Raw genomic sequence first — 19,565 nt, forward strand, 5'->3', positions numbered from 1 at the left:
AGGAAGCACAAGCTGGAATCATGATTGCCGGGAGAAACATCAATAACTTCAGATATGCAGATGACACCACCCTTATGGCAGAAAGTGCAGAAGAACTAAAGAGCCTCTTGATGAAAGTGAAAGTGGAGAGTGAAAAAGTTGGCTTAATGCTCAACATTCAGAAAACTAAGATCATGGCATCCGGTCCCATCACTTCATGGCAAATAGATGGGGACACAGTGGAAACAGTGGCTGACTTTATTTTTCTGGGCTCCAAATCACTGCAGATGGTGACTGCAGTCATGAAATTAAAAGACACTTACTCCTTGGATGGAAAGTTATGACCAACCTAGACAGCATATTTAAAAGCAGAGACATTACTTTGCCCACAAAGGTCCGTCTAGTCAAGGCTATGGCTTTTCCAGTAGTCATGTATGGATGTGAGAGTTGGACTATAAAGAAAGCTGAGCATCAAAGAATTGATGCTTTTGAACTGTGGTGTTGGAGAAGACTCTTGAGAGTCCCTTGGACTGCAAGGAGATCCAACCAGTCCATCCTAAAGGAGACCAGTCCTGGGTGTTCATTGGAAGGATTGATGTTGAAGCTGAATCTCCAATACTTTGGCCACCTGATGTGAAGAGTTGATTCATTGGAAAAGTCCCTGATGCTGGGAAAGATTGAGGGCAGGAGGAGAAGGGGACGATAGAGGATGAGATGGCTGGATGGCATCACTGACTCGATGGACGTGGGTTTAAGTGGACTTAGGGAGTTAGTGATGGACAGGGAGGCCCTGCGTGCTGTGGTTCATGAGGTCGTAAAGAGTTGGACACGACTGAGCGACCGAACTGAACTGAAGGGTACTCTTAACGATATGATCCAGCAGCAATCGAGCTCTTTAGTGTTTACCTACCCAAATGAATTGAAAGCTTATGTCCACACAAACGTCTAAATATGGACATTTATTGCAGCTTTATTCATAATTGTCAAAACTTGGAAGCAACCAAGATGTCCTTCTGTGGGGGGGGGGTGGGGGGTGGACAAATACCCTGTAGTACTTGAAGACAATGGAATTTTATGCAGTGTTGAAAAGAAATTAGCCATAAAGTCATGAATACACTTGGAGGAAACTTAAATAAATTTTACCCACTGAAATAAACCAATTTGTAAAGGCCACTTACTGTATGATTCCAGTTATATGGCATTCTAAAAAGGCAAAACTATGGAGGAGGTAAAAAGATTAATGGTTGCTAGGGACCAGAGAGGAGGGAGGGATGAAGAAGCAGAATACAGAGGATTTTCAGTGTAGTGAAGCTATTCTCTTCTCTAACACTTCAATGGTGTGTACAAGGTTTTATACATTTTTCAAAATCCTTATAATTTACCATACCAAGGGTGAAGTATGGGCATTTGGTGTCTGGAGGTATATGGGAACTCTCTATACTTCTTGCCAAATTTTCTGTGACTCTAAAATTGCTCAAAAAGATTTGTTGTTGTTGTTTTTTTAAGTTACTTAGCCTCTTCTAATTTCAGTTTCATTAAGTGTGAAATGTGGGTTGTCATATTTACTTCATAAAGTAAGCCTGAATCAGTTTGCCGACATCATTTGCCAAGACTAGTGTTTGTCATATAAAGGGTATCAATATGCTAGCTGCTGTTAGTGGTGATGTATCCTTAAGATTTATCATTACTAAAGCTCTTTTTAAATTTACATGCTCTTATTGGTTTATCCATATTTAATCTATGAGGTCAACTGAACAGAGATTCTTAGATCTTCTCCACTTGAAGAAACAAGGGAGCATTCAAATAAATTGTATAAAATCATAGAGTCAGAACTGTTTCCTAGAAAAACCTATTTTTTGGTACAGATTTTGCCTAAGGACACCTTTACACATTCAAAATTAGAAGTATTATATGCAGAATCTAAGAAAGGGTACAAATTAACTTATCTACAAAAAAGTTAAAGGTATAAAAAACAAACTTAAATTTGCCAGGGGATAAGGGAGGCATAAATTGGGAGATTAGAATTGACATATAAATATTCCTACATATAAAATCACTGATTCAATGAACATAAACTTGGGCAAACTCCTGGCATGCTGCAGTACATGGGGTCTCAAAGAGTCAGATGTGGTGACTGAACAACAACAACAACAACAACGTATAAAACACATTACTAATAAGGACTTATTGTATAGCACATGCTCTGTAACAGCCTACATGCAAGAAGAATCTTGGGGAAAAAAGAGTGAATTTATGTATATGTGTCACTGAATCATTTTGCTGTACATCTGAAAATAACACAACACTGTAAATCAACTATACTTCAACAAAACTTAAATAAATGACAAGTAACTCTCACTTTGAACAGTACAGTGTGAATAGAAAACTCATGAATACCAAAAACATATAAGCTAGAAATGCCCATACTGAGGAACCCAAAGAGCTTCAGTTTATGTAGTTTATATCTTTGGATGTGTGCTGTATAAGATGTTTGAACTGAGAAAATTTTATTTGATTTTTTTGGTAAATTTAGGCAATTATTGGGGTACTCTGGTTTCTCAGTGGTAAAGACTCTGCCTCCTAGTCCAGGAGACATGGATTTAATCCCTGGGTTGAGAATATCCCCTGCAGTAGAAAATGGCAACCCATTCCAGAATTTTTGCCTAGAAAATCCCATGAACAGAGAGCCTGGAGGGCTACAGTCCATGGGGTCGCATAGAGTTGGACATGATTTAGCAAATAAATAATAACAAAAGCAATTATATTAATAAGTATTCCTATGCTAATGTTTTGTATAACTTTTTAAAATTGGAATATAGTTGATTAACAATGTTGTGATAGTTTCAAGTGGACTGCAAAGGGACTCAGTCATTCATATGCATGTATCCATTCTCCCCAAACTCTCCTCCCATCCATACTGTCATATAACATTGAGCAGAATTCCCTTTTCTATACAGGAGGACCTTGTTGGTTATCCATTTTCAATATAGCAGTGTTTACAGTATTGATCGTGTGAAATGGAAGTATATCCTGCCATATCAATAAACAATAAATGTCACACCCATCAGCAATTTCTGGCCTCCAAACATGAACAAGGTCTCCCCAAACTGGGATCCAATGGATTCTGCTTCCCCCCATGGTGATTTCTAAGGAGCTGGGGGAATGCAAGAAGCAGCCATCTACCACTTCTTAAGGTGAACAAGGAAACTGGATTTGGTCATAGATAGCTGAGGTATATATGAAAGTAATAAATTCACTGAGCCCAGAGGCTTGCATCTTCTCATACATAGAATGCTAAATTCCTTAACTTGATACCCGATCTATAATGCTCAGATTGCCTGCTCCCTTTGTTGCCAACTTGTAAAAAGCCCAACTTCCCCTTCTGCCTCCTTAGAACAGTTTTCTCAGAGCTATTGAGATGCCGTCTCCCAGGCTTGGAATCCTAAACATTGTCACCAAATAAAATAACTCTCTACTTTCAGGTTGTGACTGTATTTTTTATTCGACAATCGCAAACTCCCTATCTCTTACCCCCATTGTTCCCCCTGGCAATCATAAGTTCATTCTCTAAGGCTATGAGCTGAACTGAGAAAATTTTAAAACCCAAAACACATAAGCACACAATCCATTGGTCTTAAAACATATAATATCATCATGCCATGAGTATCAAGAAAAGTACATTGTATGTTCCTGAGAGATTGAGTGAAAAGGGCAAATAATATCTTAGTATTATTATGGAAATGCATGGGCTTGGATGCAAGGGTTTTGGAACACCCAGCATCCCCAGATGACACTTTGCAAACATCCACAGCATGCTGTATGCCATGAGGCCACTTCATGAATGGTGGTCCCAGTTCCTCTACTCGATGGCTGCACAGTCTCCCTGCTCTTTCGGTCTCTTTCCCACTTTATCCCAATCATTTATCAGCTTGATTATCAATCTCATGTGAGACAGCTTCTGCATTTCTGTCTCCTCCAGGTCTATTGATACCTTTCCTGCAGGTCTACCCTCCCTTGGATTTAAATGGAAGAGAACAGGCCATAGAATCTAAGAGCTTTCAGCCTATGCCAAACTCCTGGTTCAGGTTCAGAGCAGAGCCTCGGATGAAGAGCAACTTGGGTCTCAGCTAAAGGCAGAGTCTGAGAACCTTGAGCTGTGAACAGGCTTCATAAATCACAGAGGTGGTTCAGGCCAAACTGGAGGAAGAGGGTGGCTGCTTTGATGTGACCAAGTGAGAGCAGGCCACCGAACTGGATGCAGAGTTGAGCAGGGCAGGGCAATGTAAGAGCCAGTTGAGATCCATCCAGAGGCTTCATGAATAATCAACAATGTGGAGAATCACGGGTTGGCTGCTTAATGCATTTTATACAATGTAATTTCCTTTGTTTTTAAAACATCACGAATGTTGGTGAAATGCCCTTTCACTTCACATTTAAACTCTAAAATGTCACCACCATTTCCTGTTTATTAGATGATGTGTTTCTTCAAAACTTTTGGTTTCACAAATACCATGCACTATGGTTGCATAAGGTCAGAATTATTTTCCACCTGTGTATGTGCAGTGTGACAAACTAAATCCATTTTTGGTCTTTAGGAGAATAGAGCCCCAGCCTAATAGGTTAGACTTTATGTACATAACATTTCTTCAAACTGATTCTTATTCTGAGTGATGTGATATGTATTGAAAACTTCCCCATCATAGGCTTTCACACACAAGTTGGCATAACATATACTCATTAATTACTAGACATCCTTCTCTATAATTCTGCATTACTCACAAATGTTTATTGAACCCTTATTAGGCACCGATAACTGGATTGGTTGCTGAATATTAAAAAAATAGCTATAAAATGTAGCCTACTGCTTTAGGTGATAAAAACACATACACATTCATAAACATACATGGGTGGATACAAAGTAATTACAGTGAAATAAGGTAAATGCTAACTGTCAGAGGCTACAGACCAGAAATTCAGCAGCCTGGAGGACCTCATCAGGTAAAGAGTCTGTCTGCAATGCAGGAGATACAGGGTACTCTGCTCCAGTATTCTTGCCTGGGAAATCTCCATGAACAGAGGAGCCTGGGGGGCTACAATCCACAGGGTCACAAAGACTTGGACAGTACTGGGCACATGGCATCTATATCTACACAGAAAGGACCTGCAGTAGAAATCTGTTTTTTGCAGTTTTCCTTGGGGGATGCACCTCTTCCCCCCTCAGTCCATGTGAAAATCTGCTTCCTGATGCAATAATGAAAATGGAACTGTTTGTGTGGGTTATAGGCTGGTTGGATGAACTTGTGGAGATCTTTCTGCCCATCATTTTCTCTCAGTTAAGGAGAGTCTTCTGAGAATAAAATTAAGACTGAGGAATGCAGGGTTGAAAGGTATAGAGAGAGGTATTCCTGGATCCAACTGTGCCTAGAGTCTCTTCCACTCCTGGACTTTTCCAGGGATGTCAGCTGATAAATCCTTTTTATCCTTAAATTGGTTTGAATTGGATTTATGATACAAGCCACTGAAAGAGCACTGATTTCCATAGGAGGAATAGTCACTAGAGCATTGAACTGGTCCAAAAGGTCTTCTTGGAATGATTAGAACAGAAACCTGAGTGCTGTTTAAGATGCAATGAAGAGGAAACATTTTAAAAGGACATTTGAGATGGCACATGCTAAGGGAAAAATATGTAGTGGGAAGTTTTAAGTCCAAACTTATGTAACAGAGACCTAATGTAGGAAAACAGAGTTTTACAAAAGAGAAAGGACTTAATTTAGCAGTGGTAGCAGCAGGCAAATGCTTTAGGGGCACTCATAGCACAACAATGGAATTCAGAACTGAAATTGAAAGAAGCCTGAAATGAAGGATGTGTGTGTTTGCCCAGTTTCTCAGTCACGTCTGGGTCTTTGTGACCCTATTGACTATAGCCCGCCAGGCTTCCCTGTCCATGGAGGTTTTCAGGCAAGAATACTGAAGTGGGTTGCCATTTCCTCCAAACTGAGATTCCTCCAGGGAACTTCCCAACCCAGGGTTTGAACCTGTGTCTTCTGCTTGGCAGACGGAGTCTTACCACTTAGGGAAGCCCTAAATGGAGGATAGATAGATAGATAGATGAAGACTAGGTTATTGTCCTGCCACTGGACCTATAAAATTGTATCAGTGATATCATGAATCATGAATCACAGACAATTTCCCAAATTCCCATCCTGACATTATTGGTTTTGTTTTGTACTTATTTTAACAAAGTAACACATTCAAGTTTTATAGTAAAAAAAAATTTTTTTTCCCCTTGTGTGTTCTGCTTTTGCTTCTTTCCATCCCAGGCTTCTAGCAGTTAAAAAAAAAAAAAAAACAAAAACTTTAAAATGTTTCAACTTGTGTTTCTATATTAAGTCCACATTTCTGCATGATATGTTTCTGGTATTAAAGTATATTAATCACTTAGTACTGTCCAACGCTTTGTGACGCTGTGGGCTATAACCTTCTAGGCTCCTCTGTCCATGGGATTCTCCAGGCAAGAATACTGGAGTGGGTAGCCATTTCCCTCTCCAGGGGATCTTCCCAACCCAGGAATCAAACCCAGGTCTCTTGCATTTCAAGGGAGTTCTTTACCATCTGAGCCACCAGAGAAGCCCGTGTTTCTGGTGTCTCATCTTAAATGGTAAGTTTCAGAAGTTGCTGTCCTCCTGTTAAGTTATTTGAAGATAGCTCCTTACTACCTACCTCTATCCAAAATTCAGGTAGAATTTTAATCTGTGGTCTAATTATGAGCAAGTATTTCCTTGGACTATGTAAACATTTAGACTCTGTTAATGTTATTCCCCAATAAGTCACAAAGGCTTATAATTAAAATTCAATTTTTCTAATCATATAGGTTTCACTTATCTGTTCATTCCAGCCTGTCAAATACTTTTTGTGGTGGTTTAGTCGCTAAGTAGTGTTCAACTCTTTTGCGACCCCATGGACTGTAGCCCACCAGAGTCCTCTATCCATGGGCTTTTCTAGGGAAGAATACTGGAGTGGATTCCCATTTCCTTCTTCAGGGTATCTTCCTGGCTCAGAGATTGAACCCAGGTCTCCTGCACTGCAGGCAGATTCTTTACCAACCGAGCTACCAGGGAATGAATATTATTTTCCAAAAGCTCAAATATATCTGACAACTTTTCAGTTTCCTTTCTTGATCTTTCTAGTACAGGGGTCACCAACCTTCAGGATATAATGTCTGATGATCTGAAGTGGAGCTTATGTAATAATAATAGAAATGAAGGGCACAATAAATGTAATGTACTTGAATCATCCTGAAACCATTCCCCCCACAACATCCATTCCAGTCTGTGGAAAAATTGTCTTCCACAAAATCAGTCCCTGATGCCAAAAATGTTGGGGAACCACTGTTCTAGAGCCCTCTATCTTTTCTTTTTAATCTCAACTTGAAGGAAGTTCCCTCTCTTCTATCCTGTTTTCAGACTGCCTGATGCCTAGAAGTGTTGAATCTTTGGAGGCTTTACTGGAATCAGTTCACTCTGAAATTGTCCCTTTCTTTTCTCTAAGTCAGTTGACTTCAAAAAAGAAAACAAATTGAAATTCCATTAAGGTTTGTACATATTGACTTTCACTTTTTGGAAAATTCTTTTCTGTATTTCAGTACTGAATAGGATAGAAGGTCAGCACATGTGGTCAAAACTACCTTGATTATCTGGAAACTCCCCCATTCACTTTCATTTCCTTTGTTCCTGCCACCATATCTATGAATTTTATGTTCCATAATCTCTTTGGAATATTAAAAGATAGTTTTTCAAAAAATCTTTGAACATTTTTAAAAAGGTTCTTTTTTCTTTTATAGTCACTTCTTTGTATTTAATGTTATCCCCAAATGGACTTTTTTTGCCCCTTAAATTCACCACTTACAATCCCCAATGTTCCTTCATTTCCTATATTTTTATTAAGGATTATAAATAACTAAGAAATGATTTTCATGTCCCCAAGATTCTGCTAACAGATTTTAGTAATATCCCTGACTTGCTTTATAGTCATATTTAAGGGTGCATCAGTCACTTTGAAAACTGATTATAGAATGATACTTAGACTTTAAGAATCTCTTTAAAATCAGTGGTCTGTGAATATACACAGGTATCTCGATTAAGTTAATAGGCACTTGCTTAGGAAACTTTCCTACCAGAGGACTCTAGTATATTATGACTTTAGCTCTTGCCAGTTTGAAAAAGGAAAACTTGTACAATAATGGGTTTAAAAGTATTTTTCAGTCTCCCTGATGGTCTCTACCAAATAGATTTACTACTAGTCAGGTAGAAATGGTAGCCCCAATTTAATACCAAAATTATTGATTTCACCCACAGACCTGCTGTGGGCCAGAAGTGCAAGTTTTAGGTCAGTTGTTCCATAATCCTTCCATTTCCTGTCCTCTAATAAAAACAAAAACAAATATATATGCATGTATATATGTATATATATATATATATACACATACATATATATATACACACACACATATATATATAAAACTTCCTATCTAAATTAGATATGAGAAATATTTATAGATGTATACCTTAGTTTTTGTTGCTAATGGTTTTTAGACTTTATCAATGATATTACTGTTGTTTTCTAGTCCCTAATTTGTGTCCAGTTCTTTGCCATCCCATGGACTATAACCTTCCAGGCTCCTCTGTCCCTGGGATTTCACGTTTTTCACTTTCTAAAACTGTGAAATCTTTCAAGTGCTTTGAAATTTGCACAAATTCTATCTGGCTAGTATCATTGTGGAACTGAGCAGGACCCCATGGGAAACTTCCTGGAATAGACACCTCCCCTTCCACCCACACCATGCCCTCCACTTGCCTCTTGTTTGTAGAAAAACTACTCTCCCAGAACTTCCCTGTGTAACAAATGATTAGAAGAATGTGAACATGTAGTAACAAAAGTTAGCATTTGGGCCAAGAGAATTGGTAACATTTTAACAATAGATCAGTCATATAGTAGAGGCACAGACTCTTTTGTTCCTCTCTGAAGGACATAGAAAACTGTGTTAGGAGCATGTTCTTGAGTTGTTTTGCAAATATTCAAACATCCACCAGATGGAGAAGTAACTGAATAATGACCACATACTCATAACCCCTAGACCAACTGGATCCAGATGGTTGGTGATGTTAACCCCTAAGACATCACCATGTTACTTCAACCAGTGAGAGATTCCTGCTCAAGAAGAGCATACAACCTGCAGCTTTTCCCTCACATTGCCTTTAAAAACATTTCTCTGAAATCCATCCAGGAGTTTGGGTCTTTGAGCATTAGCCAGCCACGCTCCTTGCTTGACCTTGAAATAACCACTGCAGTTTCTTTCACTACCACCCCATGATGTCAGGAGGTTGGCTTTACTCCAGAAGTGAGTGGGAAGACCTATTTGGTTCCGTGCCGTTTGGAGCTCTACTATCAGGGACTGGTGGCATAGAGGCAAAGATACAGTCAATCCTCATTATCTATAAACTGTGTATTTACAAGTTTGCCTACTTGCTAAAATTGATATGTAACCTCCAAACCCATTATTCTGAGCACTTTCAGACATGTTCAGGGCAGTAAAAAAAAAAAAAAAAAAAAATGAGTTGTCTAAAATCCACCTTCCCATCTGATGTGGAACAAGGGTACTTGCTGGTTTCTAGTTTCAACTCTCATACTTTAAAGAAGTGTCCTTTTGAGGTCTATTTAGTGCTGCATTTTCTGCATCTTTTGTTTGTGTAATTGATTTCTCTGTTTAAAATCACCCCCAAGCATAGTATTAAGGTGCTGTCTAATTTTCCTAAGTGCAAGAAGACTGTGATGTGCCTTCTTGGGAAAATACGTGTGTTAGATAAGCGTCATTCTGGCATGAGGTATGTGGCTCTTGGCCCTGAGTTCAATGTTAATGAGTCAGCAATATATATTAAATGAAGTGTCTTTAAACAGAAATATGCATAAAACAAGGTTATACACAAGGTTGATGAAAATGTTGTGACAGAGTCTCACAGCAACCTAAATCTGTATTTTCCCTAGAAGCAATGAGCAGTATTTGCTAAATATTAACTTCATAAGTGACACAGACAGTAATGAAACTGCCTGCAATGCAACAGACTCAGGTTTGATCCCTGAGTCAGGAAGATCCCCTGGAGAAGGGAATGGCTACCCACTCCAGTATTTTTGCCTAGAGGATTCCGCATATAGAGGAGCCTGGTGAATTATAGTATTTCATGGTATCACAAAGAGTAGAACATAACTGAGTGATTAAGTATGCACATACGCAATTTCATAAAACATAACTGCCATGAATAAAGAGAATAGTCTATATTAACATACTCATCTCATGGATGCTTTGCATCTAATTTGGTGCTTTTTTTTCCCCCAAAGCCTTAATATCTGTTAGATTTTAGCAGCCTTCTTTCTCATTCTCATCACTGCTAATGGTTTTTCCCCCTGGAATTTTCAATTAGCTAATACTACACTAACCACTCTCCCACAATAAAAAAAGAATTGTTGGTATTTTTACTGGAATCATATTAAATTTATAAACTAATTTAGGGAGAATCATCATGATGGGAATCCTAGCTCTCCTCCTCCAAAAATATCACTTGCTCTTCGGTTGAAATATCAAATGTGAGTTCTTTGCTCTGTTTCTCTCAAATGGGGAAATAAGCTCTTGGTGTATGGAACCCTCTTCCCTGTCAGTGAGACAATCTATTGGGAATGAAGAATTTGTGTTTATTTCCTATCCCTACTCCATCCACATTTAGCATAGACTTTAAGATTCTTCTCTCAGGCAGAGTTGGGGGTTGGGGGTGGTGGCATGGTTCAAAGCCAGTGAATCCTAGACTCTGAAGAAAATGACTTCTCCCTGCCCAAAGGGAATCTTGGCTGTGTGGTCTCTCTGACTTTAACCAGAATAATGAGGGCTGGGTATGATCTCCAGCTTGTTCAGGCATCAGGGTGTTTGAAATTCCTTCTCCCTGTGAGAAGATAGTTAGAGCAGATTCAGGGATGTGGGGAAGGAGCTAGGATGCTGATAACCAGCTCAGGGGAAACCTTGCTGAATCAAGTGGCCTGAACCAGGGTCCAAGTCTCAGGTCAGCCTCTGATCTTGATCTAGTCATTGCCCCTCCTCTGAGTTTCAGCTTCTTCATCTGTACATTGAAATAATGGTGTATGTCCTTACAGAGTTGTGAGACTCAAGTGGAGGAGATATGTGAGAGCTTGTGGTAAATTTATAAACATTGGAGGGGATGAAATTCACTTGAGACTGATTAGTCATCTACTAAGTGCACAGGGTCATTGGAAAAGACCCTGATGCTGGGGAAGATTGAGGAGGGCAGTAGGAGAAGAGGGAGACAGAGAATGAGATGGTTAGATAGCATCACCGACTCAACAGATACGAGTTTGAGCAAAACTCTGCTCAAAACTTTAATCTTTGGGTAAAAGCTATTGCATAGATTTACCATTTCAAGTCAAGGAAAGAGAAATAGGCTGCCTTCACGTAATGTTTACTGTTATCTTAAGATTTAAAATGAATAACTTAATCATTCTATTATCTTTTATCCTTGTCTACATTTATGGACAGAGTACATCAGCTTATTTAACTTATATGCAGAGTACATCATGCAGAATGTGGGGCTGGATGAAGCACACCTGGAATCAAGACTGCTGGGAAAAACATCAATAACCTCAGATATGCAGACGACACCACCTTTATGGCGGAAAGCAAAGAGGAACCGAGGAGCCTCTTGATGAAAGTGAAAGAGGAAAATAAAAATGTTGGCCTAAAACTCAACCTTCAGAAAACTAAGATCATGGCATCTGGTCCCATCACTTCATGGCAAATAGATAGGGAAACAATGGAAACAGTGAGATACTTTATTTTGGGGGGGGCTCCAAAATCACTGTAGATGGTGACTACAGCCATGAAATTAAAAGACGCTTGCTCTTTGGAAGAAAAGTTATGACCAACCTAGATAGCATATTAAAAAGCAGAGACATTACTTTGTCAGCAAAGGTCCATCTAGTCAAAGCTATGGTTTTGCCAGTAGTCATATGTGGATGTAATGGTTGGACCATAAAGAAAACTGATCACCAAAGAATCGATGCTTTTGTGCTTTTGAACTGTGGTGTTAGAGAAGACTCTTGAGAGGCCCTTGGACTGCAAGGAGATCAAACCAGTCCATCCTAAAGGAAATCAGTCCTGAATATTCATTGGAAGGACTGACGTTGAAGCTGAAGCTCCAATACTTTGGCCACCTGATGCGAAGAACTGACTCATTGGAAAAGACCCTGATGCTGGGAAAGATTGAAGACAGGAGGAGAAAGGGACGACAGGGGATGAGATGGTTGGATGACATCACTGACTCAATGGACATGAGTTTGAGCAAGCTCTGGGAGTTGGTGATGGACTGGGTAAACTGGCGGGCTGCAGTTCATGGGATCACAAGGAGTCGGACGTGACTGAGAGACTGAACTGAACATTTATGGGCATAAAAAACAGGAGACAAGACTTTTTTTGTTAAAGCTGTGTTTAATTCTTATTTATGGCATTAATGTATTCATAATCTTAAAATCATCTGTATTACTAGCTTTAAAACTTTCTTTTGTTTTCATGCTCCTGGTACATATAGCAATATCTTAACTCCTAAACTCCAAATTCCATGTTGTCTACCTGCTTCAATGAAAGATTCTGTTATTTGCTTGGTAAAACCAATTGAATCCTTATAACATTTCTGTCATTTTTTTTTTTTGAAAGATTCTAAAATCTTAGTTTTAGGTATATGTAATAGCATAGTGAATTCAAAATACAATATGAGTTGATTTTAGTCCTTCACAAACCTAAATGCATCTCACTACCATAATTCATCAACAATATCAAAACAATCATTTCAGTTAAAATAAAAGGTTATAACTTAAGGTTTCACATTATTTTACTAACCTCTGATATTTTTCTCACTAAAAAAATAATACAACTGCAGCAAAAAAAAAAAAAAATACTGCAGGCTAATACACGAATAATAAGTTTGTGATTCAGACAACCATATGGTATTTTTTATATTTAACTTTAAATATATACCTCAACACATTCAAAATAGTCTTTAAAAAAAAAACTTAAAAAGGTTTACATACAAATATTGATCAAATGGCTTGCAAGCTACCTAGGCCTTGGAAAATTAACCTCTCAGGTCCATTATCAATAATTAAAAGACAAACCCTATCTTGCCTCCGCGTTTCTACTTTGGTTGCAAAAATTACTCTTCTCCCCTTAAACAAAAATATGCCTAGTTTTTGAAGCAGAAAAATTACTTTATTTCCACTTCAGTGCAGCTTCCTTTTTAGAGGTTGAAACACCTGCTATGCATACATTATATAAAGAACATACCAATCATTTAGAAAGAAAGTTTGAATATAAATGTCAGACATTACTGAAATCTCTTTCATAATGTGCTTGTGTATCACTTTCATTGTTTTATTATTTTACTACTGTAGAAGCAAGTGTGTGTGTGTGTGTAATTATTGGGCCAGAGTTAAAACTCGTGGTTAACATAAATAACTGAGGTTATTTGAATTACACCATTTATTTATCTGTGTTAACACTATGGATCTCCTACTTATGACGGGGTTGCTGCTGCGCTGGGCTGAGCCTCTCAGGCGTGTCTGACTGTTTGCTGCCCCATGGACTAAGGTCTGATAAACCCATGCTAAATCATTACAGTCATGTCCGACTCTTTCTGACCTTATGGGCTGTAGACTGCCAGGCTCCCCTATCCATGAGATTCTCTAGGCAAGAATACAGGAGTGGGTTGCCATTTCCTCCTCCAGGGGATCTTCCCGATCCAGAGAACGAACCCATATCTCTTATGTCTACTTGCAGTAGCAGGCAGGTTTATTACCACTAGTGCCACCTGGGAAACCCCTGACAAACCCATGTGCTATGTTGCTTCAGTCATGTCTGACCTCTTTGCAATACCATGAACTGTAGACCTCTAGGCTCCTCTGTCCATGGCATTCTCCAGGCAAGAATACTGGAGTGGGTTTCCATTTCCTTCTCCGGGCGATCTTCCTGATCCAGGAATCAAACCTATACGTCTTATGTCTCTCACACTGGCAAGTGGGTTCTTTACCACTGTTGCCACCTAAGAAGCCCCTGATAAACCCACAGTAATTTAAAATTATTAGTAAATAAAAAATGCAGTTAATACACCTAACCTACTCCACATTATAGCTTAGCCTAGCCTACAGTAAACAAGCTCACAATACTGAGATTAGCATATAGTTGGGTATCAACATCTAACACAAAGCATATTTTGCAATAAAATGTTAAGTATCGTGGGCTTCTGTAGTGGCTCAGTGGTAAAGAATTGCCTGCCAAGAAGGAGACAGGTGTTCCATCCTGAGTGGGGAAGATCACCTGGAGAAGAAAATGGTAATCCGCTCCAGTATTCTTGCCTGGAAAATCCCATGAACAGATGAGCCTGGCGGGCTACAGTCCATGGGGTTGCAAAAGAGTAGGACATGACTCAGTGACTAAACAGCAGTTAAGTATTTTATGTAATTTATTGAGTACTGTACTGAAAGTGAAAAAACCAAATGGTTGTCTGACTGCAGAATAGTGGTAAGTGTATTAGTTGTGTATCCTCGTGACTAAGTGGCTGAGTGTGAACCGTGACTCTTGCAGCTGCCCAGAATCACAAGAGAGGACTGGACTCCACACAGCTAACCTGGGTAAAGATCAAAATCCAAAATTTGAAACATAGTTTATACTGAATGCATACTGCTTTTGCTCCATCATAAAGTAAAAAAAAAAAGTAGTTAATGGAATCATAGTTAAATTAGGGACAGTCTGTGTTTGACAACAATTCTACAGAAATGAAACTAAGTATTTCCAGTCTTTGTGTTTCTACTGCATTTTATTTGCTTTGGAGTATCCACATTTATACACCAGTACTTTTCAAATTGCCTTTCCTTCTTAGAGCAGGAGGCAGAGATTGTTCTAGGCACTTTAAGGATATGCAGATGTATTCCATAAACTTCAACTAAAATAGGAAGTTTGGCTAGAAAGAAATAAGTTGTAGAGAAAGCAAAATTTCATTCCTTGCTAAATGTTTGTTAATTACTTATTTTAATTTCTGTTGTGATCATGAGGTCTCTAACAGTATATTCATCCTAACCAGTTCTTTATAATTGATATTTATATATGCCCAGGTCTTTCTCATCTTCTTTATATTCTCATTTTTTAAAAAAAATCAAACACATTTGAGAGTGTAAATACATAAATATATTCCCCAGTGGATGAGCAGTAAAGAATCTGTCTGCCAATGCAGGAGACTTGCAGGAGACAAAGGTTTGATCCCTGGGTTAGGAACATCTCCTGGAAAAGGAAATGTTAACTCATTTCAATATTCTTCCCTGGGAAATCCCATTGACAGAGGAGCCTGGCATCCCTCTAGTGATGCCTTGTAGATGTGTGATATTCTGGAGCAATCAGCACTGTAAGTTTGAAGCTGAATGAGAAGTTTTTTGTTTGTTTGTTTTTACAAGTTGGAGCAGTTATAGAGTGGTAGAAAATTAGGACCCAAAGCTCCATCAAAGGCTCTCAGTATACAAGATGGGACTCTTTACTTTGGAAATCAATTCTCGTAAACTGTCTGTTCTCAAATACCCTTGAATGTCTCCAGATATCTCAACAACACCCAAAAGCTAGGTAGCAGATGACTGATCAGAAGATCAACAAGCTAGTAGGCAGTTTCACAACAGATCTCTTGGCTGCTTCTTCCAGATTTCCATTCTGAGGAATTTTTAAATAAAAATTTTGAAGATTCACTGGGGAACTTAAAAAAAAAAAAGAGAGAGAAGTCTTTAAATTTAGCTGATATATAACATTATTTTTTTTAAAGCTTATCTAAAATTTGTTGCGGCTGCTCTTTACCAAGGCTGGTTATGCTCTTGGGGATGCAGTCTCTTTTGTGTACAGAACAGTTTCTTAATTTCCTACATAATTTAAAACTTGATGAATTGATTTCATTAGCACATTAAATCTGCATAGCACTTACATTGCCCATTTCTCTTAACACAAACTAAAGTAAAAAAAAAAAAAAATATATATATATATATATATATATATCTCATCTGTTGTTGTTTGAGATTTCATTTGGGTAGATTGGGTTCTGACTGATTGCCTGCTCTTCATTACCTCATCACAAGTTGCATTGATTAAGATTAAAGTAGCTGCACTTCTTACATCTTCTCAACATCTTATTTAAAGCTTATTTCAAACTTTTATTCATTTTAGAAATTGTGCATTATACATACTTGGAGATAGTTTCCAAAAATTCTTTCAGCCTATAATGTGTTCACAAGCTCTTGATTTTCACCTTGCCCACCCTGATGCTTTCCATCTAGGGCAATTTTTAAACATCAGCTGTTTTTTTGTTTTTTGTTTTCTTTTACCATCAAATGATATTTGCAAAAGAGCCGATGAAAGGAAAGATCCAAAGTCCATCTCTAAAATAAAGAGGTAGTTTCCCTGCTGCATGACCTGTACTGTACTTGTAGGCAAACTAGGTCTCTATTTAAATGAGTATCTGTCAAAGTGAGCAGGTAATACGTGAATTATCATAGTCAAAGATCTCCTCTTAAAATTAAAGTTAAGGGACTTCCCTCGTGGCCCAGTGGTTAAGAATCTGCCTTGCCATGCAGAGGACACAAGTTTGATCCTTAGTCAGAAAACTAAGCTCCAACATGCCTTGGAGCAAGTAAGCCAGCGCTCCACAACTACTTACTGAAGCCCATGTACCTCTGAGCCTGTGTGCCACAACTAGGGTCTGAGCTTTCTCAATGAAAGACCCACATGATGCAATGAAGATCTCATGTGCCACAACTAAAACTTTTAATGCATCCAAATAAATCATTTTTTTAAAATTAAAGTTAAGATATGCCTTCCTTACTGATTTGGGGGACTAGATTCTGATGTTTTGCACAAACATTGTGCTTAAAATGTCTAAGGGACTGTGATTTTTATTATTGTTATTGGAAAGAAAAGGACAAACTGTAAGTAATCATATAATAATATTAAAATCATGATATGAAATAATCATGAAAAAATCCAGGCCATGATGTCATATGTTAAAGAAAACAGCCATGTCACAGCAATCTGAATAATTTCAATTTCCATGTGTCTTGTGAACTAATTATTAATGATAAATAGGATTTACCTAGCATTTATATTGTGCTGGGCTAAGAACTTAACCTAATTTATACTATTTAGTCATCACAACCTCGTAAAGCATGTGATTTTTATTGGCATTGACAGAGGTGTTCTGGTAGCAGAACAAAAGGGGTCTGGGAAGCAGTTGCTTTGTCACAAATTTAATGTTGTGGTGACATTTGGTGACACAAATTTGATGCTGTATTACATCTTATTGTGACATCAATAAGATGCTAGATTTTTGAAGGTTTAGATCAGTCCTCATGAAAATGTGTTTTCTTTGAGAAGAGACCTAACATTAGAGAGTAAATGTTGACTATATCCATTCTTTGAGAACTGCTCCTCCCCATCTTCAAATGCTGTGCTGATGTGAAGGAGGGACAGTTGTGTTAGATGTTTTTCTTGAATGCTAGTCAAATTTTTATCCACTAGGTTGGGTTAGAATTGGGGTGCTTCTCTTATTGGGATTCCCAGGTGGCACTAGTGGTAAATAATCCTGAGAGAGTCAATTCCCAGGCAGGCTGATAGGAAGTCCGGGGTCCCCAAGCAGGAGAAAGGGGTCTGGGGCTCTCGAAGAGATAAGGGTCTGGAATTCTCAAGGAGGAGGAAAAGACAAACGTCTTTTTTTTTTTTTCTCTCTCTCTACATTCCTTAGTCTTAGTCACTTAAAACGTTTTTTCTTTAACTGATGATTACACAGCAAACAACTCAGTTTAAATTGGAGCTGACTCATTTGAAGAGACCCTGATGCTGGGGAAGATGGAAAGCAAGAGGAGAAGGGGACGACAGAGGATGAGATGGTTGGATGGCATCACCTACTCAATGGACATGAGTTTGAGTAAACTCCAGGAGTTAGTGATGGACAGGGAGGCCTGGCGGGCTGCAGCCCGTGGGGTCACTAAGAGTCGGACATGAGTGAGCAACTGAACTGAACTGAAGGATTACAGAACAACAATGTATCTTGCTTGAGGACAGTTTCTCCTTTCTGAAACCTTCTGGCTAATCCTGTTATCTTAAAATGTAAATTAAAGGAGTGGGTCTAGTAAGATCTTTACAGTCTTGAGACTTCTTTTGATTTATTGTAATAACCAGTTAAAAAAGTATATAATTCCCTTGCTAAAGACTAGCGAGTGGGTCAGTTTCCATCCCCCTTCTGATGTCTATGTCAAAAGCTTTCTCTGTCCCTTTTCTTACTTTAATAAAACTCTGCTACACAAAAGCTCTTGAACAATTAAGCCTGGTCCCTAGTCCCAAAGCTAAATCTTCTTCGGAGATCAGGAATCTGACATCCTTCACTGTAATCTAGCAATCTACCTGGCAATTCAGGAGACATAAAAGATATGGGTTCAGTCCCTGGATTGGGAAGATCCCCTGGAGGAGGGCATGGCAACCCATTCTGGTATTCTTGCCTGGAGAATCCCATGGACAGAGGAGTCTGGGGGCCTCTCTGGGGGGCTACTGGAGAATCCCAGTCCACAGGGTCACATAGAGTGGGACACTACTTAAGCGACTTAGCACACACGCATGCTTCTTTTACATCCAAAGATCCATAATCTTCAGTTCAGTTCAGTTGCTCAGTCATGTCTGACTCTTTGTGACCCCATGGACTGCAGCATGCCAGGCTTCCATGGCCATCACCAACTCCCGGAACTTGCTCAAACTCATGTCCACTGAGTCAGTGATGCCATCCAACCATCTCATCCTCTGTCGTCCTCCCACCTTCAATCTTTCCCAGCATCAGGATCTTTTCCAATGAGTCATTTCTTCGCATCAGGTGGCCAAAGTATTGGAGCTTCAGCTTCAGCATCAGTCCTTCCTATGAATATTCAGGACTGATTTCCTTTAGGATTGACTGGTTTGATCTCCTTGCAGTCCAAGAGACTCTCAAGAGTCTTCTCCAACACCACAGTTCAAAAGCATGTGTTATTTGGCGCTCAGCTTTCTTTATAGTCCAACTCTCACATCCATACATGACTACTGGAAAAACCATAGCCTTGAATAGATGGAACTTTATTGGCAAATTAGTGTTTGTGCTTTTTAATATGCTGTCTAGGTCGGTCATAACTTTTCTTCCAAGGAGTAAGTGTCTTTTAATTTCATGGCTTCTGTCACCCTCTGCAGTGATTTTGGAGCCCAAAGAAATAAAGCCTGTCACTGTTTCCACTGTTTCTCCATGTATTTGCCATGAAATGATGGGACCAGATTCCACGATCTTAGTTTTCTGAATGTTGAGCTTTAAGCCAACTTTTTCACTCTCTTTCACTTTCATCAAGAGGCTCTTTAGTTCTTCTTCACTTTCTGCCATAAGGGTGGTGTCATCTGCATATCTGAGGTTATTGATATTTCTCCCGGCAATCTTGATTCC

Source organism: Giraffa tippelskirchi, chromosome 2 (assembly GCF_054371585.1).
Source record: "Giraffa tippelskirchi isolate mGirTip1 chromosome 2, T2T-mGirTip1v1.2.pri, whole genome shotgun sequence".
NCBI classification, from domain to species: domain Eukaryota; kingdom Metazoa; phylum Chordata; class Mammalia; order Artiodactyla; family Giraffidae; genus Giraffa; species Giraffa tippelskirchi.